Source organism: Sapajus apella, unplaced genomic scaffold (assembly GCF_009761245.1).
Source record: "Sapajus apella isolate SASKATOON/1434 unplaced genomic scaffold, GSC_monkey_1.0 scaffold21, whole genome shotgun sequence".
Classification (NCBI taxonomy): Eukaryota; Metazoa; Chordata; class Mammalia; order Primates; family Cebidae; genus Sapajus; species Sapajus apella.
Genome location: NW_022436961.1, coordinates 17,851,976 through 17,878,466, shown reverse-complemented (window position 1 = coordinate 17,878,466; position 26,491 = coordinate 17,851,976). Strand labels below are relative to the sequence as shown.

Genomic DNA, 26,491 nt, shown 5'->3' with positions numbered 1-26,491 from the left:
GGCATATAGCTTAAATTGGATTCTCTGTTAATTTTTTGGCCATGCAATTTAGTTTAGGCTTTAAGGATTAAAATCAAATTACGGGAAATTAAGAAAAAAAAAGACCTAATGCTCCTATTGTATAGCTACCTTTAAATACCACAGGTATGTTTATGAGATGATATTAACTATGAAAGTGAACCTTTTCCAGCTGATATGATAATGATTTTTTGTTTGTTTATTTTTACTGTAAAGGAAAAGGCAGTGTATAGATAATAATGTTTGATTTTAAAAGGATGAGTAAATGTTTCTTAAATAGCTGTATAAAGGCAAAATGCAGAATTGAGTGGCCTCAGTTATCTGCCTTAATCAATTATATTATTAAGTATCTTAATCAACACATACTTAAAGCTGATAAATGATTAATATTAATATAGTTATATTAATTTCTTAGAGTAATTTTTATTTCATTGATAATATTAAAAGCAACATTAAAATAGATGTTTAATACCAGGCTTAATAAAAAAATAGACTTCCCTGGAAAATTAGCAAAGGAAAATTATTAAGTGATTTTAACACTTGTTTTTTCACAAATCTGAAATTAAGAATCTAATTAGGCTCTTTTTCTGCTCAGAGCTAATATAAACTTCAACTACTAATCTCTTCTGATATAGCCTAATCTTATTATCTTTGTTTGTTGTAAAGACTTTAGTTCTGTTTTGCTGTTCTTATTGTTGTTATATTACGTGGGCATTATTCGGAAGTAAACATAAAAGAGGAAAAGGCATCAATTTACTGCGGTTATGTGGCAGATTTTGTTTTCCCCTGCAAGTGAGATATTGCAAATGAATCTGAAAGCAGTATTGAAGAAAAGACTGAACTGAAAGGGTTCCAAGAGAAGAGTGAGTAAAAGGAGGTGCAAGGAAGACAAAGAGAGTCTAAAATAGACTTTTTCAGCCACAAAAGACCTAGGCTGAGAAGGGCTTTCATTGAAGGCTGTGAAATCATGACCTGTACAGATAGGGAGGACATTGCTTGCTTGCTAGCTTCACTGATGTTTGAAGAGCATCATTTTTGGGCTTATTAAAACAAGTACTAATTTACAAATTGTCTAACACTTGTATTGCATTTATAACTCTTAGAAGAAGAGTTGATAAATAAACATATACCACAAGAATATGGACAGAAAATGTGAAAGGCATATCATGAGCAGGTTACTTGGGAACTTAGGAAAATGGAGAATAATTATCTTATTTATTTAGTTTTTTGAGACAGGGTATCACTCTGTCTCTGAGGCTGGAGTGCAGTGGTGTGATCTTGGTCCACTGCAACCTCCACTTCTTGGGCTTAAGCTATCCTCCCACCTCAGGCTGTCAAGTAGCTGGGACTACAGGCCCACACCACTATACCTGGCTAGTGTTATTTGTATTTTTTGTAGAGATGGGGTTTCACCATGTTGCCAGACTGCTGTTGAACTCCTGGGCTCATGCAGTGTACCCACCTTGGACTCCTGGAGTACTGAGAGTACAGGCATGAGCCCCTGTGCCCAGCCACTTCTCTTACTTTTGTTAGAACTTTATGAAGGTCTTAGCGATGGTATGCTGGTAAATAGGCTCTCAAATGAGGAAGAGAGAGAGAGAGAAACATTTGCTGATTTCCGTGGTGTAAATAAATACGAACCATGACTAATTTCGAGCTACCAAAAATTTAGCAACTGGTTTTCAAAATTCCTCAATGTTTACCAGTTGTTCTCACAACTCATTAAATTTCAGGCTCTGTGGAGAAAGTCACTGCCAGAGAGAAAGCCTTTCTGGTTAAATTATTAGTCAAGAAACCCACAGTACTCCTAAAATTAGCATAAGTGAATTAAAATGATAATTAAAAAATCTGATTTCATACATCTTTCCTTTCATATAAACCTGGTTTCTCATGTAAACACTGGTTTTCATGCATCCATCTTTTCATTCATACTTTGCCTATTGCTTCTCCATGAGGCATGTGATGGGTATGCAAGAACAGGAAAACTTGGTAGAAGAGGAGATTGAGGTGTTAGACTCCATAGTCTGATGATACACGTCTCCCTGGGCCATGAAGACAGTGAACTCAGGCAAATGGGCATTACATAGACAGTATCTACAGGCAAGTAAAAGATGATGGTGCTGTAGATCGGAGGAAGTGGGGCTTCTAGTGTGCTCTTTCCAATTACTGTTCAGTCTCTTTAACTCCACTGTGTGTGTGGTTCTTGCTAAATAAATGACAATGTTGAAAGAAAGTGTATGAAAAAAATAATAGCAAGACAATGACTTGTAATTAACTGAGCTAACGGCTTCATGTAAGCAAAATGAACAATTTCCAGGGGCTTTTATGTACTTCCACCAATGCATTAAAAGAATTATGATTATATATTCATTCTATAAAGTGGCTGGAAGGTGTTAAATTGCTTAGTTCTATTACAAATAAAAGAATTGCTTAGTAATTAGCATCCAAACATTCATTTCATAAAAGGGTATTTGTTAATGTCTTGTCATGAAATAGGAAAGATGAAGAGCTAGCAGGCCTTTGAGGCTGAGAAACATATTTCACTATTACCAAAACTATATTTATTGTTCTCAAGATGTTTTTAGCCATTTCCCCGTGCCAGCCTTGTGGCTGGCCTCATGGAATAAGAAGGAGTTTGGCCTTTGCTGACATAAATGATGAACCAAGTTGCTTGCAATTAGGGGACTCAGTAACTGTTCTGCAGGAAAAAAACTTTTCATTGAAAAGATGCCATGCTAATATACTTAGCTGATTCACAGAAATCAGGATGCCTTTTGGCTAAAACGTAAAAAAGACTAGAATATTGATGATTTCTCTTTATTTGGACATATAAGTAAAATACAATTTGATTGTACACATAAGATATATTTGGAACTTCCTGAGTGTATTAATTCATTTTCACACTGCTGATAAAGACATATCCAAGACTGGGTAATTTATAAAGAAAAAGAGGTTTAATGGACTCACAGTTCCACGTGGCTGGCAGGACCTCACAATCATGGTGGAAAGTGAAAGTCTTGTCTTACATGATAGCAGGCAAGAGAGAATGAGAGCCAAGTGAAAGGGCAAACCCCTTATAAAACCATCAGATCTTGTGAGACCTGTTTACTACCATGAGAACAGTATGGGGGAAACCACCCTGAAGGCTCCATTATCTCCCATTGGGCCCCTCCCACAACACATGGGAACTATGGCAGCTACAATTCAAGATGAGATTTGGGTGGGGACACAGCAAAACTATATCACTGAAGTACCTTATTTAAGTCATTAGGTAATAACTTAATGCATCACTATTCTTATTAATCATTTTTCAAATATTTGGAAATAAATCTTGAAGCTTTCTCAGCTTGCTTATAGATTTCATTTTGAAAAAACTAGTAACTTCATTGTGAAACTTCAAGCTGCTGACTTCATTCATTTTTTGTAAGCCCCATATCTAGCACAATTATCAGCACATAGTAAATTCTCAATAAATAGGAAATGGATGGGGATGTATTAAGAATATTGTGAAAAAACCTTATCTACAACTTTATAGATTTGGTAATGATTTGTCATTCAGATCCCTTCTGTAGACCCAGGTGATGAATACTCAGAAAACATAGACATGTGTTCTTAGGTAGTATGCATAATTTTGGCATGTAATCACTGCTTGTAATGCTTACAATTATTTACAATATTTGATGATGGTAGAAAATACTTTCATCAGGATTGACACAGCCTCATCATATCATTTATTCTTAAGGTAACAGACATTAAAAAAAGATTGAAATAAATAGTGATAATTTAACTGAAGTGACACATTGCTTTTAAAAACTGAATGCAAACCTGCTGAGATGAGGAGCATTTCTAAAAATTGTTTAGCTTAGTGCAGTTTAGCTTCCTGTAGAATTTATTTACTGTGGATATAGAACATTTCCTGTATGTATTTGCTACAAAATTCTCTTGGTAATCGTGTGTTTATTAATCTTTCTCATTTGCATTTCTTTTTAGTGCATTCATTTCCCCTGCTGGAATTTTCAGCACTCTGTGTAGATATGTGGGCCATTGCACCAAGTGCTGAGCCTACAGATTACTTCCCATCAAGTGGCTTCCCCTCCGCTGTCACCCTTATGATAATGAAACATCGCACGGCCACTTAGCCACCACATCACAGCCTTGCTGCTCAGCTCAGTGTTTGCAGCTTGCCAGGAGCCTTTAGGAGCAGCAAGAACAGTGCATAGTGAGAGAGCCAACACATTCCTTTGAGAATTGCCAAAACCTCCTGGTAGAGAACGGCCTTAAATATCATTACAGATAACACCAAAATCGACCAAAATAGGATGCCTCATTCTGATTAGAAGAGAGAAAAGAACAACTCATATATTTTTTTTTGGCCTACTTAGTCATACAGGATGCATCACCAATGCCATTTTTAAAATACTAAGATTACTAACTATATGTATATGTATAGGTATATATGCATATGTATAGGTATATATGCATATGTGGGAGTATATTTATCTGACTTCATAAAACAAGCCCGTCCATGGTGGTGACTGTCTGAGGACACAGAGGATGTGGAACAGAGGGGTGCTTACTGCTCTCTAGCCAAGTTTTTATGCCATTTGAAGTATGGCAACTTCCTGCAGAGAGTTACACTTAATCTGTATGTGTTTACCAGGAAATTGAAGGAAGAACTGTGATTTTTTTTTGTAAGTGCATCTCTGAATTTACCTGAACAGAACCTTGTGGCCTGAGTGCATTTACAACCCTCTGTTTAAGTGACACTGTTCCCATGCATGGCTGGTTATCAAGCACTTTTCTCAAGTAATAAGAAACATTTCCCCATGCTATGTCTTTCCTTGCTTATGAGTTTCTGACAAATTTCTTAAAAGCTTTCCACTTTGGATGTGTGAGATGAGAGGAAATTTGATGGCAGTAAGATTGAGGCATCTTGGAAGAATGGTAGTTAAACAATTTGGATGTTACTTTCTAGCTTGTTGACTAAAAATGTTATGAATTGAATGAGTTCGAGGATAGGGAAACTAACGTAATAACTTGTGGTGTGAAGACTCTTAAGTGTTAACTGTGGCAAGCTTTGAAAGAAAGACTGGAAGGGTTTAGGGGGTGGTATCTGGGTATGGTTGCAAAACAAAGTGTGGCCATTAACAGATGTGATTAGGGGTAGTAAGAGACAAAAACTACTCCAGGCAATAGGAAAAAGCCACTTCAATTATGCAGACAGAAAGCTCACTGACCAGTGTCAAATAAAAAGGAAATTGACTTAAAGAAGATACTTTATTTGAAGGGATTATTACAAGGGTGGAGAAAGGGATGATTACAGGTGGAGGAAGGTAATAGGGAGATACCTCCCACCATGAGATCTGCTAGGTCTCAAAAGTTAAACAAAAGACAGATTTGCTTTTATAGGGAGAGGTAAACATGGCTAGAAATTCACCAAATTTGGGGAGGTGGGTGATGAATGGTGATATGATTAGACAGAGGAAAGAATGTTTTATTCTGAAATGAGCTTATTCTCCAGAGGTTGTGTGTAAAGTTCGGTGGTCTCGGGGAAGCAGAGAGTTTTGCATTTTGTTCGGATTGATCAATTTGTCATTTCTGAGGCCAAGAATGGAAATTTGAAGGGTCTGTGTTCTGGCCTTGTCATAGGTAAAGAAAGGTATGTATATTCCTTATCTAAGTTTTACAGGAAATGTGTTTCTTTGCGGTAAGCCATTTCTCAGAACACAAACTGTGGAGGATTTATTAACTTTTACTGTATTCCAGGATCACAGGGCTCTTGTGAAATTCAACATTGTCACCAGCAATGAGAGATAGTGCAGAATAGCAGTTGGTATCAGAGTACCAAGGATTAAATGGAGAGTTTGGAGAGACAATCAGAGCTTAGTGCTGGGGAGTCCCAGAACAGATGGCATGCTGAGATCAGCCAGGCAGGCAGGCCTGCAAAACGTCTGCATAAGGAATATTCATCCCCAGCAGCGGGAGCTCAGGCATGGGCTGGAGTTCAGAGACAAGACTTTATTCCTCAGAGGCAAAATGCTGAGAATAAAATGGGCCCCAAATCTCAAAGCTTATAAGGTGAGTCTTGGTTTTGGGAACCCAGCATTTCCATTTAGAGACATCAACAGAGCTGATTTAACTAACACATTGGAGATAGGTGGGAGAACACTGAAAATAACTCTTCTTCCTTCCAATGGATGAAATTGATCCTAGACTCTGGCTATGTGGTCCAGCTCCTGTGGAATGAGAGGATGTTTAAAAAAAAAAAAAAAAAAAAAAAAAGAACAGACAGATGTTGGCACATAATATCTTTAAAAAAAAGGTCTCTTCTTAAAGAAAAACAATTTATTTTCAGCCTGAATAATAGCATAGTGCATCTTGAACTTCTATTATTTCCGTACTATATGTTTCGGAATTCCTTTTTGTTAAATAGGTCAGCATCCTGAGTCTCTTATGGGGAAAGCATAGTTAAATTCAGGAAGGAAATAGAATATAAATAGCTGTATTAAAGGATTGTAAGATTTGAAAAATTACATGTCAAAATTGGAAATGTAAAAGTTAGGTTCTTTTAGGTTTCTCTCCTCTAGAATTTCTTTTTCATTTCTTTTGTGTTCATAACATTAATGTTGAATATTGAATTATTTTTATTCCAAATGTGGAGCATAATTTCTATATGCAAGAGGGAGGCTTTTATAAATGAATTGCCGGTGGTTTACCATTTACGTTCCTTCAGCTACTTTAAAATTTTAAAAATATCTAAGAAGTGCCTATAATATATAAATATAAAGGCTGCCCAGGAGAAAAATCTTTTTTTTTTAAATTAATTCATAAGAATATTTGTAAAAATTTTATGTGTGGGGAGAAAACATCTTACTTTCCCAACCTCCTATAACAGTTCCCAAAGATGAATTTAAATGTTGCAATACCTCAGAACTGCTCTTTATATCTAGTCTAGTAAGTCGTGAGTTACTTTATTTAAATTTAACATGTTTATACAGGACACAGAATAGTACTTAACAAGATTTCTCTACTGAATGCTATCTCATATCACTTAGTCGTAATTGAACTATGACACTTATCCTTGTATGCCATATATGCGTGTGTGTGTGTGTGTGTGTGCGCATATGTATATGTATATCTATATGCATATTTATATGTTTCTGCTTTCTACATCAGGGTTAGAATACTTAAAGGATCATAGTTGTAGCCTGTACCTCTTTGACTAACCTATAGTTCTTAAAAATGGTGTCTCATACATGATCAGCATTCAATATATATATTTGGCAATTTTAAACATAAATCTTAAAATGAAGTGTCATCCTTTTTAATCCTTATGAATTCCAGCCAATTTCTAAAACTACCAAATGAAATACTTAGAACGTGTCTAGACATATGCATGGATGTCAAAGACATGCGTAATGAAGGGCTTTCTCTTTAGACTGTGAGCACAGCCCATTCTCTGACCCCTCTTCCCCCTGGTCTCAGCCTCCATGTCCTTCCCACCAGATACAGTCCAAAGAACGTTCCTAGAGTAGAGGTCTGACATCTGTCAACTTGGCTTTCATCTCCCGATTTTCTTCCCCTTGTGTCCAATGCTTCAGTCATCCTTAGCCACAGGCAGTTGCTCAAATGAGCCACACTTTTTAAGTCTTGGTGCCTCTGTATGCTCTGTTCCCTTTCCCATTGTGCCCCATCTCATTCTCCTGGTGAATTTCAACTCAATACTGGGCATTTTCTCTGACTTCCCCAGAGTTGGTCATTGTCACCTTTGCAAACTCACTATACCTTGTATTTATCTCCATTTCACATCAGCTCTTCCATGCTGCATTTATCTGTTCCCGTTCCTGTCTATTCCACTGCACAAGAATTATTTTGAGGGCAGGGATCCATTCTTATTCCAGTTTGTGTTCCCAGTGTTTTGCTCTGCACAATGCCCTGCTGATAGATTATCAATGGGTGCTCACTAAATTAATTAATTAATGAGAAGTTTATTTTCAAAAATTTCCTATGGAATAACTAGTAGATTTTAGTATAAATCTATGCATTTGGACATTATTCCTAAGCACAGTCATATCTGTATGTACATTAAAAATATAGTAGTAATCATTGTAATACTACTAGTATGATTTTAACTCATCTACTTCAGTCAATCATTACATTTTTTTGTTTGTTTGTTTGTTTTTGGTTTTTGAGACAGTGTCTCGCTCAGTTGCCCAGACAGAAGTGCTATGGTGCGATCTTAGCTTACTGCAGCCTCCATCTCCCAGGTTTAAGAGATTCTCCTGCCTCAGCCTCCCAAGTAGCTGGGACTACAGGCGCACACTAGCACGCCCAGCTAATTTTTGTATTTTTAGTAGAGATGGGATTTAGCCAAGTGGTCAGGATGGTCTTGAACTCCTGACCTGTGGTGATCCGCATGCCTCAGCTTCCCGAAGTGCTGGCTTTATAGGTATGAGCCACAGTGCCTGGTAATCACTGCATATTTTTAAAGTATCAGATTATTGTATACATACTGTAGACATGGCACTTCATGGTAATGAATGATTGTTTATTATTAAAATGAGTTTATAAAGTTAATATATCAATATTATTTGTATATAATTACTCTGTAATTATTGAGAGATATTTCCAAGTATATTGGGGGATACGAAAAAAATAAAGCAAATTAAAATTGAGAGTTTTGCATTTATTTATATATGAGCCTGCAAATCAAAAGTTAGTAAGTTAGTAAAATAGAAGCATAAAGAAGAGAATAATTACTTCTCTTTGGAAGGATCAGAGAAGTTTGCACAAAAAAGGTTATTTTTAATCTAGGCCTTTGATGGTAATTAATACTTTCCCAGGAGGAATTCACCACTTTTTGTAGAAAAGTGGCCTGAAGTTGCCAGATGTGTCTGGAACTGTGGCGTCCAGGTCAGAGAGGACATGGTCCCACATACTTAAGGGCAGAGGCCAGTAGAAAGGCAGAGAGAAGTCAGTGCTTTGAGAATCTTGTAACAAAAAATAGGGCAATTATATGTTGAGTCTTTCCTTGTTCAGTATAAAGTAAAATGTTATTTTTATTTTGTGATTCGATCATCTCCTTTGTTTTACTGATATGAGTTTTTAAATAAGTAATTAGGGAATTACAAAAAAAGTACTTGCCAAAGAAGATGGTAAAACAAAGGGTCAGTATCCATAAAACGAACATAAATCTCTTCAGCTTCTTCTTCATGTAGCATTGTAATTACTTTTCATAATGTGCATAAAAATTTGAGTGTGATTTCTTATAGCAAGTACTGCTATATATAACATTTAAATATTTCCTCTACTTTTAGACCCATATTGGATTTTTCACAATTCATAGCCATAATGTATTATAATATGAAATAAAATTTTATACAGATTTCTTCTAGAAGCAAGATTTTTGGATTTTTCATTAAATGTATATTCTTCCTCCCCCTTTAAAAATCACATTGTTTGATCTTATTTGTCCCCTTTGGCATTTCTTGCCAATATTCAGACCTCGTAATAATTTAAAAAAATTAGATTGGCACAGGAGCAACTGCACAACCATAAAACTCGTAAGAATTGGCAGGAGAATCAGGAGCTTGGATGATATTTTGGCAATTGCTTTTGCAATTGAAGAGGAAATCTTCAAATAAATAGACTATTCCAGTATTTTGAGTTTCAAGAAGGCTTATTTTAAAATCCTCTTCTATTTTGAATTAAGCCATGACTGTTGGTGGCTGGAATTGCTGCCCTGGCATTGCAAAAATGATTTGTCTTGATTAGGACTACTGGTCTTCAGAATAGGAACTGAGTTCCACCCCATCGGTGAGTTGCAGTGAGTCATTTTAATAATTAAGGCTTGTGGCCTCAATTCCCACAATGTGAAATTTTTTTTTGGCAAGGTTAATTCACTCCTCAAAGTGAATTAAACATATTTTTTTTTTCTTTCCATCCTTGCAATATACAAAGAAGGTCTACTTTTAAAATGTTGGAGCTGGTTCACTGCTTTTCAAACTGAAATCAAAGCTATCACTGTCCACTTCATGGATGACTGCAGTAGTCTTCTAACTGGTCTTCTGGTCTTAAAGGTACAAGCCTTCTTCATCCCATTCATTCTCTACATCTCAGCTGGAATTGTCATTCTAAAATACAAATTTAATGATGTTTTCTCCCTACTTAAAATCTGAGAATGGATTACAAAGTATAAATTCTAATCTTACTAGCAAGGCTGTAAGGCCATTTGCAATCTGCCCCACCTACCTGTCCAGTCTTCCTCTTGCCCAACCCAGACTTCCTTTCTTTATGGACTACGTTCAGCACTCCAACGTTCACTTTGTGAACGTTACTTTAGTCTTCCATTCTCACTTCAAATACATTTTCTTCCAGAAAGCCTTGTTTGACCATCGTTTGAGCCTGGGATAGATGTTGCTTCAGTGTACTTATAATGTTATGCGTATCCCCTTATGTTTCCTATGTATTCCCTATTTCCACACATTAGGGAGAAACTATATGGGTAGGTGCCTTGTTCACTGTTTTTCCTTCTGTCGTTCTTATCCTTAGAAGGTACTTATCTAATATTCACTAAATTGATGGGATAAAAATTGTGAAAAGCATGAGATTATTAAGACACCTAGGTTCTTGTCATCAACTGATGGGAAAGGCTTGATCAAATTATTTTAACATATCTAAACCTATCTCCATTTCCTCAACTGTAAAATGAAGTTGTCTGAACTATATAAATTCTATACCTCATCTGGTCTAATAGTCTAAGATTCTATTGTATGATTAAACAAACTTACTGAGTGCTGTATTTTTCAACAAAGTATTATATATAAGATATAACGCAAGAGATGTGAAAGAAAGAAATTGATAACATAGGGAAAGAAGGCCTGAGTATGAAAAACAAAAATAAAAGGCATAAATCTTTGTAAAACACATCAGCCTTTCTATTTAAGGGAAAAGAACTAAAGAATGGTAGTGCTGGTTGTTTTGTTTTGAGACATGCTCCTGGAAAAAACTTAGGATGCTACACAAAGTTAGAAAATATCTTAAAATGAGAAGGTGGTGCAGCAAATGATATCAGTGTCATGACGGTGAGCCCTTTATAACAGCAGAAGAGCATTAAACCTTCACAAAATGGGATTTTCTAGTTGCAGAGCAGTATCAGAGTGCCATTGAATGACAAATATCTGCAAGTAGGTTCTATCGGTAACATTTTTAGGTCAGTTTCCTTACACTGTACCTATAGACCTTGACTTAATATGACTCACATTGAAAGCTCAGTGTTTCCAAATAATAGTAAGAAGAATCTTTTGTGTGGCATAATGTTAGGAGCAGTATGTCACATTTGTACATTTGGTTTTCAGTGGACTGAAAGCTTAGTTTTTCCAGATCCTCTGAATCTCATGTTATGTCAAAAGGTGAAATTTAACCGACAGGAACTGTTAATAATATTCATAAGTAAGTTTATTTATGAGAATTTTATTAGTAGTATAAAAAGTCAACAGGAAAATTTGGAAAACATTTACAAGAAGACATCTAATATGGAGAGAGGCTTATGCTAGGCATTTAGTTAATGTGATTTCCCATCCTTTTTGTTCACTGTCTTCTTGGTGTAGACATTGGGTTATTAAAATATATAAATCTTCACCCCTCCATCATTTGTGCTTATCCTTTCCCATGTAAAACTTTTATGGCCAGAAAAATGACCCACAAAAAGAAAAACATTTCAGCTCACAGGAAATAAGGCATTTGAATTTATCTTCTACTATGTATGATAGAAGATATTTTGTTAGAATAAAGGGAAAATGAAAAACAATCTTATCAAACTTGCACTGTTTCTAAGTCTTGAATGCTCTTGTTTCTCATTTTGCTTGTCTAAATTCCTCTCACACTTTATGATCCTATTCAGCATACCACAGTCCCATTAAGCCTTTCTTCATTTCACTACTTGGAAAAAGTAAACTTTTATCTTCATACCCAATGCAGATTATCTTTGAATACTGCAATTGTTTGAGGTTGACTATGTCCATGAAATGATAGAGTGGGAGGGGTGGGGAGGGTGGTTGGAATTATTTTATCCAACCTCCAAATATAAAAGATGAGGATACGGTACCAAATAAGTTCGTAATTTAGTCATTGTCTATGTTCGTACAGAATTTCTCAGATTTTTGTATTACATTTGTGTTGTATCCCTACAAATCAGTATATCTTCCACTTTCCTTACTATCTAGTTTGAAATGCTCTCCAAAATTTCTACATATCTAATTGTTTTGTATTTTCGGTAACTGCCAAAAAGAAAGCCCATGTTTGATCATTAGTTTGGTTTTTGTTTATATTTTTCCAGAACATACTTCTGTCTTTTGCTCCCATTATGTTACCATTTTCAAAACCATGCTTTTTGAACTTTATGACGTCTTCTTGGTTGAAATAATTTGGACTCATTTGTCCTGCCAGCCTACTGTGGTTCAGGACCCAGAGCCTCACTTGAGACGGGTGTAGTAAAGTATTTCTTAATTACTCCAGCCTGAGATCTTCTCTAACTCTTTATGCATTTATTTTCTGTTTCTTAAACTCCAGTATTATTATATATGCATAGAATCATTCATTAGCTCTTTCATATGCTTATGTCATACTTCAACAACTAGATTACTATAAGCATCTTATGGGTGCGGTTTTTGTTCTAAACTGTTGCCTCATATGTGTTCAGTGGACGCTCAATGAGTCTTCTTTGTACGGGGGAGGACATCTACTATGTGACACATTTTGTAGTCTTTGAGGTTCCAATGAGAAGTTCTCCAGAATGTGTTAAGAATCATGTGTCTAGACAATATACTAACTGGCTTAAAAGAAATGCCATTTGTTGTAGCTTATTAGAAGAAATTGGAAAGACCTTGGAGGAATAGCAAATAGTATTGATAAGTGTGATGAAGGTGAATTTTTCTGGACAATGCTGGGTTTTTAAAGCTATGAAATATAATTTCAAATTAGCTTTTGAAAGGATGGCTCACCATAACCAAAGAAGGATAAGATGGAATTGCATCATACCCTTCTTTGTGAATACTTATTAACTGGCTTATACTGGTTTAATGTGTGTGAATACTTATTAACTGGTTTATATTTTCATTACAAAATCATTGTGGCAACCCAATGAAAAAAATGGAAAAGTGGTTATTTCAAAGCATTTATCTATTGGCTCACTTATCCAATGTGTGCAGATAAATGAAATCTGACAGGATTCCCAGCAGGGCTGCTGTCATGGCGTTGATGCTTTTGATTAGATACCAAAGAAGGCCATCTTCAGAGGCTGTTATTTGGATTAATTCCCAGGGCTGATAGCTGCCACCACAGTACCTTTAAAAAGAAATACTGTTACAAAGTATTCATATGCAAATAGGACAGTGATTTAATATTGTAAAAGTTTGAGAGAATTGGGAAAATCAACAAAACAGTCCTTTGAAAATTTTGTGATAATCTAGTAGAAATAAAAGAGATAACAGCTTTGTGAGGTAGACCAAAAGCAGGGGCGATAGGCCTAGCATGGCAATTCATTTTCTCAGGGGGCATAATGGAGCCTTTGTAAAAGTCCCTATCTATTACATCACAAAACACAGTTTGTACAGCTTAATACCAGATTGCTAGCATTATCACCGTAGTGACTGCAACATCTGGTAAATTGAAAATAAAAGATAAGCTTTTCTTTTTTTCGTCTGAAAGTCAATGCCTCCTCAAAAGAAACATCTTTGATAATGTTAGGTATTAACCTACTTAAATTAATCAATAAGTCTAGTTGAAATAGTGACGAAAATGTAGCTTCAAGTTGAGATGTATTTCCTAGTGTTGGGGATAAATACTACCTGTATAGGATTTTGGTAGAAAACGTCCAAATAGTTTTACAAAAAAAAAGACCAATTTTCATTATGTGAATTTTTCTTACAATTTTAAATAGGCTTAAACATAGCCTTTTCAAATATAACAATCTCAAGCAAAACCACAGGAGTTTTAAAATCTACAAAATTCATTCATTGTCAGGATCAGTTAAACACTGTTAGAAAAATATAAAAGTTGGGGCAGGATGTGGTAGCTCACGCGTGTAACCCCACCCTTCAGAAGGCCGAGGTGGGAGGATCACTTGAGGTGCAGGAATTTCAGACCAGCCTGGAAAACATAGCAAGACAACTCCATCTCTACAAACATTAAAAAAATAAACTGAGCATGGTGGGATGCACCTGTAGTCCTTGCTGCTCAGGAGGCTGAGGCGAGAGGATGGCTTGAAGCCAGGAGTTCGAGGCTGCATAGAGTTATGATCGCACTCCTGCACTCCAGCCTGGGCAACAGGGCTAGACTGTCTCAAAAAAGAAAAATATAAAAGTGGAATTGAGAGGTGTTAGGGCCAGATGGAGAGAATGTGAGAGTGTGGTAGTGATGAGGGAGTGAAGGAATTAAAACAAGTGGTAAAGTTCCGTTAATGATAATGATAGAATGCAAGTTACCTGAGAAAAATACAAAAGGAATTGTATTACTAAATACAGAGCTAGTTGGGAGGGGAGTTGAGCTGTTCTCTAACTTAAAAATACTCTGACCCGATTTTATCATGCAAATAGACGTGTTATAATAGAAAAGTAAGAGACTTTTTGTTGTCGTTTTGAGACAGGGTCTTGCTCTGTCACCAAGGCTGGAGTGTAGTGGCATGATCATGGCTCACTGCAACTTCTGCCTCTGGGTCTCAAGTGATGCTCGCACCTCAGCTCCCTGAGTAGCTGGGACCACAGGTCTGTACCACCATGACTGGGTAGTTTTGTATTTTTTGTAGATATGGGTCTCACCATGTTGTCCAGGATGGTCTTATATTCCTGAGCTAAGTGATCGGCCCACTTCAACCTCCCAAAGTGCTGGGATTACAGGAGTGAGCCACCGCACCCAGCTAAAAGGATTTTTAAAGGATTTATTTGCTATTTTTAGCCGTTTGCTATCATAAAAATATTTTTGATGTTCATTGCTATTTCTATTAGTTATAATTTCTTTAGCATCTAACAAATGGTTTATTACTCCCTTAAAAGAGGATGAGAAGCAAAGCATAAATAAAAAAATCTACCTCTCAAGAAAGTATCAAATTGTAATTTATTGAATAGTGTAATTTCCCAAAAGGGTGCCTTCTATTCAAATAGCAGTGAATTGGGAGAAAATGTCTATTTTGTAATTTAGAAAACCCATGTCAAGAGTAAAATCTCAGAGATTCTGTCTCTATAATGTACATGATTTCATCTGGAACATGTCTATACTCCTTTAAAAAGCCAATATCATAGCAGCAGGGACCATATTGCTGAAAGACATGTATTTATAACTATTTGGAGCTGATCTGCAGGGCTGTCACATGGGGAAAATAACCTGTCATAATATGGAAAGCCCGAGTTTCTAGGGTGCCTTTTCCATTTTGTTTTTCCTAATATACCTCAGATTGGATGAGCTGGAGATTTAAATCCCATTATAGTCTGAGCTACTCCTGATGAGAGGGTCTCAGTCTTATTTTTGATTGACCTATTAACTTCATTATTGAAAAAAGACCTTTGAACTACCCATTCAAATGGCTTAAATTTGACATCCCTCTTCCATACACATGTACACAGACAGGTTTATGTAAACACATTCCTTAGAAAGATGGAGAAAAGAAATGACTGGAAAGCGGAGTGCTTAACCTTAGACCCTCCAACCAGAAGCTTTGTAGGCAGTTTTTGGGGATCCTAGTGTCCCCACTCCATTTTCAAGCCTCTTCCTTCTTTTGCTGCCTGGGGTCACACCCAGAGAGCTTAGAGCATTCAGCTAGCCAAGGACTAGCTGGAAGTTCAAGACATTTTAGAATTTTCAAAATAAAACTATTCTCTTGAAGGTATTTCCTCAAATCTTTGCCCTGCTCAAAAATATAGGAAATCTCCAAGAAAGAATAATGATATTGATTTAATATTAAATCTTAAAATGCTTTTCTGATTTTGTTGTTGAGTTGTGTAAATAAAGCCTGATATTTGATTTGTAAAACTTACAATGTAATAAGATTTGAAAACTTTTTGTTTACCCAAGCTAAATATCAAAGTGCTACATGAAAATCTGCTGAAGCAAGAAGACAAACTGCAGTCACAAGGAAATTCTTGTCTTTCATGATAATTCTGCAGAGATTTACTCATTCTGTTTTAGCTACAGGTATTGATCGACTTACGACCTATGCAACTTACAACCATTCAACTTTACGACCACAGTCGCTAGCCACGACTGCTCTGCGTCTGGCAGCGCAAACATTGCCCAGCTGAGTGTACGACAGTGCGGACCAGCTTCTGGCAGCACTACCATCTCCATGTGCATATAGCCTACTCAACTTACAACCAAATCGTGTTACGACCAGTCTGTCGGAACCAATCGTGGTCGTAAGTCGAGCACTAGCTGTATATGCACACTAGATATAAACAAATATTTCTTCCAGGAAAAAGTACACATCTGGTATGTTTAAGATAGCAGTTAGTACCTAAGGCATAAGTGGTTAAGTGTATATTGAGTTTTTGCACTTGTTTGAATACATGGAGATCTTCGGTCTTAGATCTACTTAGCCTACCTGTTACATGTTATGGATTATGAATGTGATGAAATAGTCGTTCGGTTTCTGAGTGGTTAAATTAACAACATAGTAAATGGCTTTTATTTATCCATAAGGGGGATTTTGAAAATGATAACGATTTAAATTTTGTATAGCATTTTGTAGCATATAAGTTGCTTACGAATATCTTATAAGATCCTCATAACAATGAGAGGAGGTAAAGCAAGTTCTTTCCTATATTTTATAGATGAAATAGGAGCTCAGAGAAGTTCTGACCTGCTCAATATCACACAGCTATTAAGGATCAGACATAAGGCTTGAAATCTCTTCTTCTGCCTCTGTCTTCTGATCTTTCCTGTCATGCTATAATTCATTTGTAAATTAATAGCATTTTGTTGGAGATAATATTTGCTTTGAGAAGGAATGAGTGCCCAGCATATTAGAGCTAATAACACATTTATAAGTGAAATAATTGAAATAAATTGTTACAGGGTTAGCATTTGAAGAAACAGTACTTTAGCAAAGACGTAACTGTTAATCAGAATAGATTGAATGATGGCATAAAAACTTACAATTGTCTATCTTAAAACAATCTAGAATAAAAGTTATACAGTGTATATCCCTAAAATTATACACCTATAGATAACATGTATCTGTGATTGTAGTTAAGCCGTTTCTAGAACACTGAATTCTAACATTACTGGATGGCGGCATATACATATTACCAAGTTACTTGCAGTTTCAAAACTACCACATAATGACTTGCTGACACGTTAGGAAAGAGAAATGATGAAGTTCCAGGCAAAAACATTTTGTGGCATAGTCAGCAAGTTGTTTCCACTGTCTTTAGTGTAAAGCTGAGTACTTTTCTATTCTCTTTCAATCTTCCTGTGTTTTTTTTTATGCATATTTCACTTCCTGTGATACGCCCTTTCCCCTTTCTGTCAGCCTTATCTCCTGCCAGTATCACTGAGAAGCAATAATCGGATGAGGTTTAATAAAGTGGGACTTGTTACTCAGCTAAAAGATCCTTGACAAAATCTATCCTTTAAAATTGATCAAAGCCACTTTTATCAAATATGCTAAACTTTTCACTTATTTCTCCTTGGGATATACTGAGTATGGAATAAATCTGTGTTTGAATTTAGAGTAGCAAAGAATTATCTTATCCATAGGCTTCCTTGGACTATTTCATGCAATAAAATTTAAGGCAAAAATTTCATAACAACCCATTTGCTCTCAACTAATTGTCAGAGTTAGTATGGCCAAATACTGCTAAAAGACAAAAAATGTATATACTCTGATTGTTTTACATTTTTTTTTTAATATAGAGCTTACATTTAAAAATGATGAGTTGCATGGTATGTAGCTCCATTTCAGGATTGTTTAGCAGGGATTGGTAAACTAATGCCTGCAGACCAAATCTGACCACACCAGTTTTTGTGAATAAGGTTTTATTGGAACGAAGCCATTCATTTGCTTACATATTGTTTATGGCTGTTTTTAAGCTACAAGGGCTAAGTTTGAGTAGTTGGGACAAAGACCATATGGCTCGTGAAACCTAAAATATTTTCTATCTGGCCTATTAAAGTTTGTTGAAGTATAGAGGCTTCAGCTTGCAGTTTAACTGGTACTGTTTTCTGCACTCATTTTATGACTTTATTGTCTTTAATATTTTTCACCTTTGGGAATATGACTGCTTTACAACAGAAAAGGTTGTTTATTTTTGAATAAACATTCTTACACATTGTACATGTTTGGATTTTTAAATAGCTTACATTTCTTAAAAAGTAAAAGTATTCAATCGCTTCTCAGCCTTTTGGCTAAGATCAAGTGTAAAAGTAAAAGTATTCAATAGCAATGACTTAAAGAAACATTTGAACAATAGAGCATCTGAATCCCAAACATACTAAGAATTACTTTCTGCAAATTAACATTTCTAGTCACCTAGTGATAACCACTGCATGTATCTCTCAGAACCCTGATGATATAACCAGTGTTTGTCTTGAGGAAAGCTTTTGCATATGTTTTCAAATTAAGTTATTTGTAGCTAGTATATAATCTGTAACACATTAACAATTTATAAAGATATCCTAAATAAGTTTGCTTGTCCTCAGATTCTAGGCTCCCAGTAGGTAAATAGTATTTCCATTTCTAGTAGAGATTACTATTGCTTACATACATCCAGTTTTCCACTAATCAGGTCCTCAAAGAAAGATTCCATTTCCTTTATAGTCAGTTGGGGTTTCATTACAACTTCCAGCAAATTAATTGTGCCAGAAGTCCTGTATGTGTCTATGTGTCATTCACTGCCAAGACATTTAAAAACAAATGTGCCTCTTCTACGTTTTCATTTGCCCTGCCTCTGATAGCTTAGAGGCCATGTGTAAAGAAGGCAGCACCACAAGACAGAGGAAGCTTGCCTGGGTCTCTGAGTCACTGCATGGAGGAAGACTCTACTGACACATCTTTCTGTATGCCAGAAATAAATTCTTTATTTTAATTTTTTTCTGTTTCAAGCTGCTAAGCTTGTCACACTCTTAGATTTGAGAGTGTATTAGTTTTTCACTATGGCCAGTTTTATCTTAAGTAATGTACTATTGTTTTGTAAGCTTGCTTGCACAGCCTTACTTAGGCCCATATGCTTGTCTTTAAAGATGATTTTGAATGAAAAATTTTCCCTTTTCAGGTTTGTTGAGAATGACACTCTGGATTTAGAATCAAAACTGAGTGTTTGAGCTCACTCTGACATTTTTGTCTGGGCAACTCTCTTTAGTATTTGCATACAGGAGAATGTAGATAGTTGAGAAATACAAAAAAAAAAAAAAAAAAAAAAAAAGAAAAAAGAAAATGCTTGTATCTTGATTCCAGGATTGATAGTCAGGAGTGGTACACTGAGTATATACTTCTAGCTCAGATCTGAGTATCTGTATGGGGGCAGTAGCTATTCTTCCTTCAAGTGTCAGTTTAGATTGTTTAGTACTTCTAGCAATACTCACAGCTCTCTATAGATAGATTTATGCAAAATAAAATCACAAAAAAATTTTGTTAAATAGTGATTCAAGGCTTGAGAAGGCTTACTATCATAATTTATTCGTGAACCATTTTATAAATCTAAAGAATGCCTTATACATTTTAATTTGAATAATAATTTGAATTCTGATATTACTAATCACAGAGTGGAAAAACAAATCTGGGACTGTCTAACACAACAATTTTATTTTACAACACAGCAAACTAAAGATTGTGGAAGGAAAATGATTTGAGGTTATGCAGCTGGTAAGAAAAGAAACAGTGACAAGAACTGAAATGTACAAGGCATCCAGGAGAGGGTTCTTTCCACTTTTACCTACAAAATGATTAGTGCAGGGATATTTATTTTGATCTGAAACTTGATTATCTAGAGACAGAAATAATATATTCAGATGCAAATTAGAATGTCAGATTAGATGAGGGTTACATTAAATAGAATTAAGCAAATTAAATGTCAAATTTATCAGGAAACATGAGATTTGTTTCTCTAATCTGGCGGGAGCAAAAGGAGGGAAAGCTACATCTTGCTTTAAAATGCGGAGTATTTTTCATTCAGTCAGAAAATGACGGAGGAGGTGCAGCCTAGAGAAATGCTTGGGGAGAAGCCCATTCGGCAGATGGAACAGTGTGTGTTCTATGATGGAACAAAATGATGGGGCCTATGGGAGAACTACATGGAAGAAGGAATAGTTCACAAATTGGTGATTGCAGACAGTGCTTTTACTGAGAAAATCTGGGAGAGATTGTAGCAAAAAGATTGTTGGTGGATTGTGGAGGCATCCCTATAATGCCTAGAAGGTATAATATTATCCATAGTTATCATAAATACTCTCATAACTGTTTCTAGGTAATCAAGTTTCTGCTCAGAATAAATATCCCTGCACTAATCATTTTGTAGGTAAAAGTGGAAAGGACCATTGTACATTTCAGTTGTACATTACCCTTGTAGGTAAAAGTGGAAATGCCTTGTACATTTCAGTTCTTGTCATTGTGTGTTACCAGCTGCATAACCTCAAATCATTTTCCTTCCATGATCTTTAGTTTGCTGTATTGTAAAATAAAGTTGTTGTGTTAGATGGTCTCAGATTTGTTTTCTCAGTCTATTAATTATTCAAATTACGAGGTGGACTGTGAAGTTTGGACCTGAATCAATGAGCTGGTGGAAGCCTTTGCCTAATTTTAAGCAGTGACTTTGGAAGATGACTTTTAGTCAGACTGCATGAGGAAGGAGGACTGAAAACAGGAACACAGGAGGCCCCACTTATACCTCTTGATGCTAGTTCATGACAAGGGGATAGGCCCTGGATGGTTTTAAGAGTAATGGGAAGTCAGGCACCGAAGTCAGATGTCTAGAAGAGGAGAGTATTTGGTTACTGATGAGTTAGTTATTGAGAGGAAGGAGGGAAAGAGAAAATGAATGACGTTTAGAGCCCATTGTGAAGGCAGAGCAGTTGGTATCTAACATTAGCTGATTTGAGAACTTGTAAGAAAAAAAATCTGTCTTGTTTGAGAGAAGATACATTGGAATATATAGATGGATAGAGAACTTCAGTAAGAATTTTAAGACGAAGTTAAATTAGGGCTTTCACATAGAACTCATTTAGTTTACCTTTGGAATTGTGAACAATGTTGCTCTTGAGCATTCTTGGCTTTCTTTTTGTTTTTTGAGCCAGGGTCTCGCTCTGTTGCCCAGGCTAGAGTGCAGTGGTATGATCATGGCTCACTGCAGCCTCAACTTCCTGGGCTCAAGTGTTCCTCCTACCCCAGTCTCCTGAGTAGTTGGGACCACAGGTGCTCACCACAACACCTGGCTAATTTTTGTACTTTTTGTAGAGATGGGTTTTCGCCATGTTGCCTAGGCTGGTCTTGAACTCCTGGGCTCAAGCGATCCACCTGCTTTGGCCTCTCTGAAAGTGCCCTGCACCTGGCTTTATTTCAATTTTTCTTTACTACTTAACAAACTGCCCACACAACGTATGACTTAAAACAGCAACAATTATTTATTTGGTCATGACTGTAAGTAGGACAGAATTTGCCAGAGACAGCTCATTCCTGCTGCGCACAGCAGCATCAACTGGCTAGAAGTGTTCACTATCAAGGTGACTCTCTAGTGGCTGGTAAATTGGTGCTAGCTGTTAGCTGGGAGCTCACTTGAGGATGTGGGCTGGGAAACTTATTTCTTCTCCAGTGAGCTACTTGGCTTCCTCATGGCATGGTGGCTGTGTTTCAATAACAAGCATCACAAGTGATGAGAAGTGAAACTGCCTACTTATTAAAACCTGGGCTCAGAAACTGACAATATTTTTCCACTTATTTTTGCAAGCACTCCTAGAGCTCAGATTCGTATTGTCTCTATGTCTCAACAGGAAGAGACGTTTTTAAACCACTACAGACTAAAGAGTAAGGTCAAAGCTGTTCTCTAGAGGTTATTGTTCTAGAGGCAATGTCTGAAGCAGGAAAATGGATAACTCCTCTCAAAGAATAAGCAAGCTACCAGCAGAAGGTCCAAAACTCAGTACTATTGTATGCACATTAACGAATTGAAGATAAAGAAATTTAAATAGCAATAAATAATGACGGGAAATTATTATTATTATTGAGATGGAGTCTCACTCTGTCACCAGGCTGGAGTGCAATGGTGTGATCTTGGCTCACTGTAACCTCTGCCTCCCGAGTAAAAGCAATTTGCTTGCCTCAGCCTCCTGAGTAGCTGGGACTACAGGCACCCACCACCATGCCCAGCTAATTTTTGTATTTTTAGTAGAGACAGGGTTTCACCATGTTGGTCAAGATGATCTCGATCTCTTGTCCTCATGATCTGACCGCCTTGGCATCCCGAAGTGCTGGGATTACAGGCGTGAGCTACCACACTCGATCATGGAAATTATAAAGTTGAGAATATCAACTTTATCAGGGCAGTGCTGGTGGTATATTATTTTCTTGTTAGCTAGGAATTTGTTTGCTCATTTGTTTTATGTTTCAACTATATTCTTGCTGTCAAAGATTCAAAGCCTTCTTATATAACAAATATTGCAAAATAGATGTGAACTTTTTAGTTGGAGGCTGAAATGCTGAAACCTAATCTCACAAACAAAAGAGAGAAAAAGAGAGCAACTGTGAGAGAGAGCTCTTAACGTTACAGGAAGGTGGTCCTTGAGTGTGATGTGTCCAGGTTCTTGGCACGCCCAACTAAGAATTGAACAAAAAGCACAAAGTAACAAAGAAATGAAATAAAGAAAGGAAACATTGAAAGTAGAGGATTTTTTCAGTGAGAAGACATTCCACAGGGTAGGAATGGGCCTGAATGGCTCAAGGGTCCCGTTTACAAAGTTTTCTGGGGTTTAAGTACTTCTTTTGAGGTCCCCATTGGCTACCCGCTAAATGTGTAAAGGATTTGGCCTGTGGATAATTTAAGGCTGAAGTGAATTGGTCCTTGGCCCACCACAGGCCTGAGTGTATGGACGCCCTATGCAGATGAAGGGTTGTTACACATTTGGCCTGGGGCTAACCCGAAGCACTTTCCCTCTTTATCAGTGAGGTAGTGGAAAGGGGGAGGGTTGTAGGGAGAGTAGCCTGATCCTTTAGGTGTGGAAAAGGGTTTTTTTTTTTTTTTTTTTTTCCTTTTGATCCAGACTTAGGAAATCAGCACGAATTGGTCTTGGGTTCCCTGCCCACAGCCCTGGTGTTTGCCTTCTGATCCAGCTTTATCAAACTAGCGTGATTTTCCCTGACTCCAGACCATATTCTCCTGCCTCAAGAGGACTCGTTGTTTGGTTATTTTATTTTAATAATTCTTGCAAAACTTTCGTTTTTATGTTGTTGTTGTGTTTTGTTTGATTGTTTTTTGAGACAGAGTTTCACTCTTGTTACCTAGGCTGGAGTGCAGTGGTGCAATATTGGCTCACTGCAACTTCTGCCTCCCGGGTTCAAGTGATTCTCCTGCCTCAGCCTCCCAAATAGCTGAGTTTACAGGCACACACCACCATGGCCAGCTAATTTCGTGTTTTTAGTAGAGATGGGGTTTTTCTGTGTTGGTCAGGCTGGTCTGGAACTCCTCACCTCAGGTGATCTGCCCGCCTCAGCCTCCCAAAGTACTGGGATTACAGGTGTGAGCCACTGTGTCCGGTCTCTTGGAAAACTTTCATACCAAGGTGCTGGCTAGAGCCACACTGCTCTGCCCACTCTGCCCTAGGAAGGAAAGAGGCAGCAAACTTGAGTGTCATGTGAAGTGTGATGTGCACACCTGCCTTGATTTCATTTTGGTGAAAATTATTGCCTATGCCCTGTGGGCTGGAGGACCATGACTATGTGATGAAAAGTAACTGAATGCTCTCCAGCTATCTTGCTAGAAACCATGCATTTTAAATAATGAACCTCATGCAGCATTCTTCTGGGTAAGCCTATCCACAGATCATAAAGGAATGACCAGATGATCATTGTGAACATAGTTTTATGATCTTAGAATTTCTCGTAAAGTCAGTAAAGCCTAATGTATCTCCTTAATAATCCTCAGATAATACTGACACCATATGAGTCCTTTTGATACAATCGTAGAGTTCTGAGGTAATTCAAGGATCATCTGATTGGCCTGCTCCCTGCCTCCCTAAGGACAAAAATAACAGAATACATTCCTGCAATTCAAAGCCATAGTTTAACTCCATTTAATATTCTCACTAATGTGCCATTGGTTTTATGAATTCACTCTAGATTTCTAAGCTCACGGTAGATTTTTTTAATGATAAAATGTCTCTAAATAATTAACTAATGAAAATGTACCTGTGGCCTCAAGAGAGAAGAGAGAATGCCACATGCCATCTTTTATCTTTAAAATTATTTCATTTAGCGACTTTAATGTTAAAAATTTAATTTATATTTTATATACATATATTTCTATTATCTTATTTATAACAGAAAGCTGCCCATAAAGAGATTGCCTTATTGGTTTTTTAACATATAAATGATAATGCCATTATAAGAATAACCATATCTATTTCTACAATGTCACCTGTAATTTTAGCAACAGCAACAATAATAATGTCTAACATGTTCACAACACTATGCAGCTGTAGTGTCTCACGTACATTAACTCATTTAACTACCGAAAACTCTGTATTTAAATATACGATGGGTGAGAAACGCTTGGATTTTGCCCCCTATTTCTGTTTTCCTGAATCATTTTTAACCAACTTAGATCTACTTCAGTATTTCTTATTTGATTATCTCATAGAACGGCTTAAGATACAGACATCCTGTAATGTTACTCAAATTTGCAATTGAATCTTCTGTGACTCATTGCAAATAAACTATACTCTCAACATTCTATGATCCTTTCTGTATCTTATTCTTCTGGGATCACTTCTAGTATGAACATTTTTCCTGCATGCTCAGCTATACTTGAAATAAGTACTCCTTCCTAATTGGCTAACATTCCTTGTCAAATTTTCAAACGTAGCTCAAGTGACAACTAGATACATGAATTTTAGTTGATATCTAAGTTGCTTGTGAATTATATATCATGATTTATTAGCTGAAAATAAAAAGAAATTCTAAAAACATTGGGCTCCTGGGGTCTGTAAGCTGGGAAAGGAGAAGGCATTATCTTCTTTGCAATTGTTTCTGCAGGATCATCTCCATCATCATCAAGAAAACACTTTTACGCTATTGCTGTTAGATTAAATTAGTTCATCTCTTGTGGAAGACAGTGTGATGACTCCTCAAGGATCTAGAATTAGAAATACCATTTGACCCAGCAATGCCATTACTGGGTATATATCCAAAGAATTATAAATCACTCTACTATAAAGACACATGCACAGGCATGTTTATTGTGGCACTGCTGACAATAGAAAAGACTTGGAATCAACCCAGATGCTCATCAATGATAGGCTGGGTAAAGAAAATGGGGCACATATACACCCTGGAATACTATGCAGCCATAAAAAAAGATGAGTTCATGTCCTTTGCAGTGACATGGATGAAGCTGGAAACCATCATTCTCAGCAAACTAACACAGGAACAGAAAACCAAACACTGCATGTTCTCACTTATAGGTGGGAGTTAAACAATGAGAACACATGGACACAGGGAGGGGAACATGATACACTAGGGCCTATTGGGAGGTAGGGGGGTTGCGGGGAGGGATAGCATTAGGAGAAATACCTAATGTGGATGGCGAGTTGATGGGTGCAGCAAACCACCATGGCACACGTATACCTAAGTAACAAACCTGCATGTTCTGCACATGTACCCCAGAACTTAAAGTATAATTAAAAAAAAGAAAAATCAAGGTTTTACCAGCTATGTGTTTAGGTCTCTATTACTAACATTGTGGGTTTTTTATTTTTATTTTTTTGCATACTTGTTTTCCTAATCCTTTCCAATTATGAATAATTTATACCAGATTTTCTCAGTTTTCTTTTTAAAATTTGCTGTAAGACCATTAAACCTCAAAATGTAGAAAATGAAAGCCGAATTCATTCTGTTTTTTGCAGTCATTTTCACAATATAGTCATTTTTGATTCTTTCACTGAAACTGAGGACAACCTGTATATGTGACTGCATAACAACTAATGAAACCAGTTGGCCTACTTTTTGTTCCACCAAAGTAATATATGCATTCCATTAAGTATTTATTTAGTGAGCATACACCAGACAGCATAGACATATTCCTGTTAGGACCACAGCCTCTTACAACACATATTAATAATAATTTCTATTTATTATTTTAATTTTCAAATAACTTCAACATATAGAGTGAACATGGTGGAACCCGAGGCACAGATGTGGGTCATACATACCATATGGGTAGCTCTGGGGCTAGAATCTAAACCTGATCAATTCTTTTTTTTTTTTTTTTTTTTTTTTTTT

The 26,491-nt window shown here is 36.5% G+C and overlaps 1 protein-coding gene and 1 long non-coding RNA gene across 2 annotated transcripts in view; one reads left to right on the top strand and one right to left on the bottom strand.

Annotated features, from left to right (window-relative positions):
- Window positions 1–26,491, top strand: part of SGCZ (sarcoglycan zeta) — a 1,170,111-nt gene that overhangs the window by 98,831 nt on the left and 1,044,789 nt on the right. The window lies entirely within an intron of this gene.
- Window positions 25,967–26,491, bottom strand: part of LOC116558414 — a 1,490-nt gene continuing 965 nt past the window's right edge. The window contains exon 2 of the long non-coding RNA XR_004271996.1: window positions 25,967–26,453. This is a non-coding gene — a long non-coding RNA (uncharacterized LOC116558414). The remainder of the gene's footprint in view (window positions 26,454–26,491) is intronic.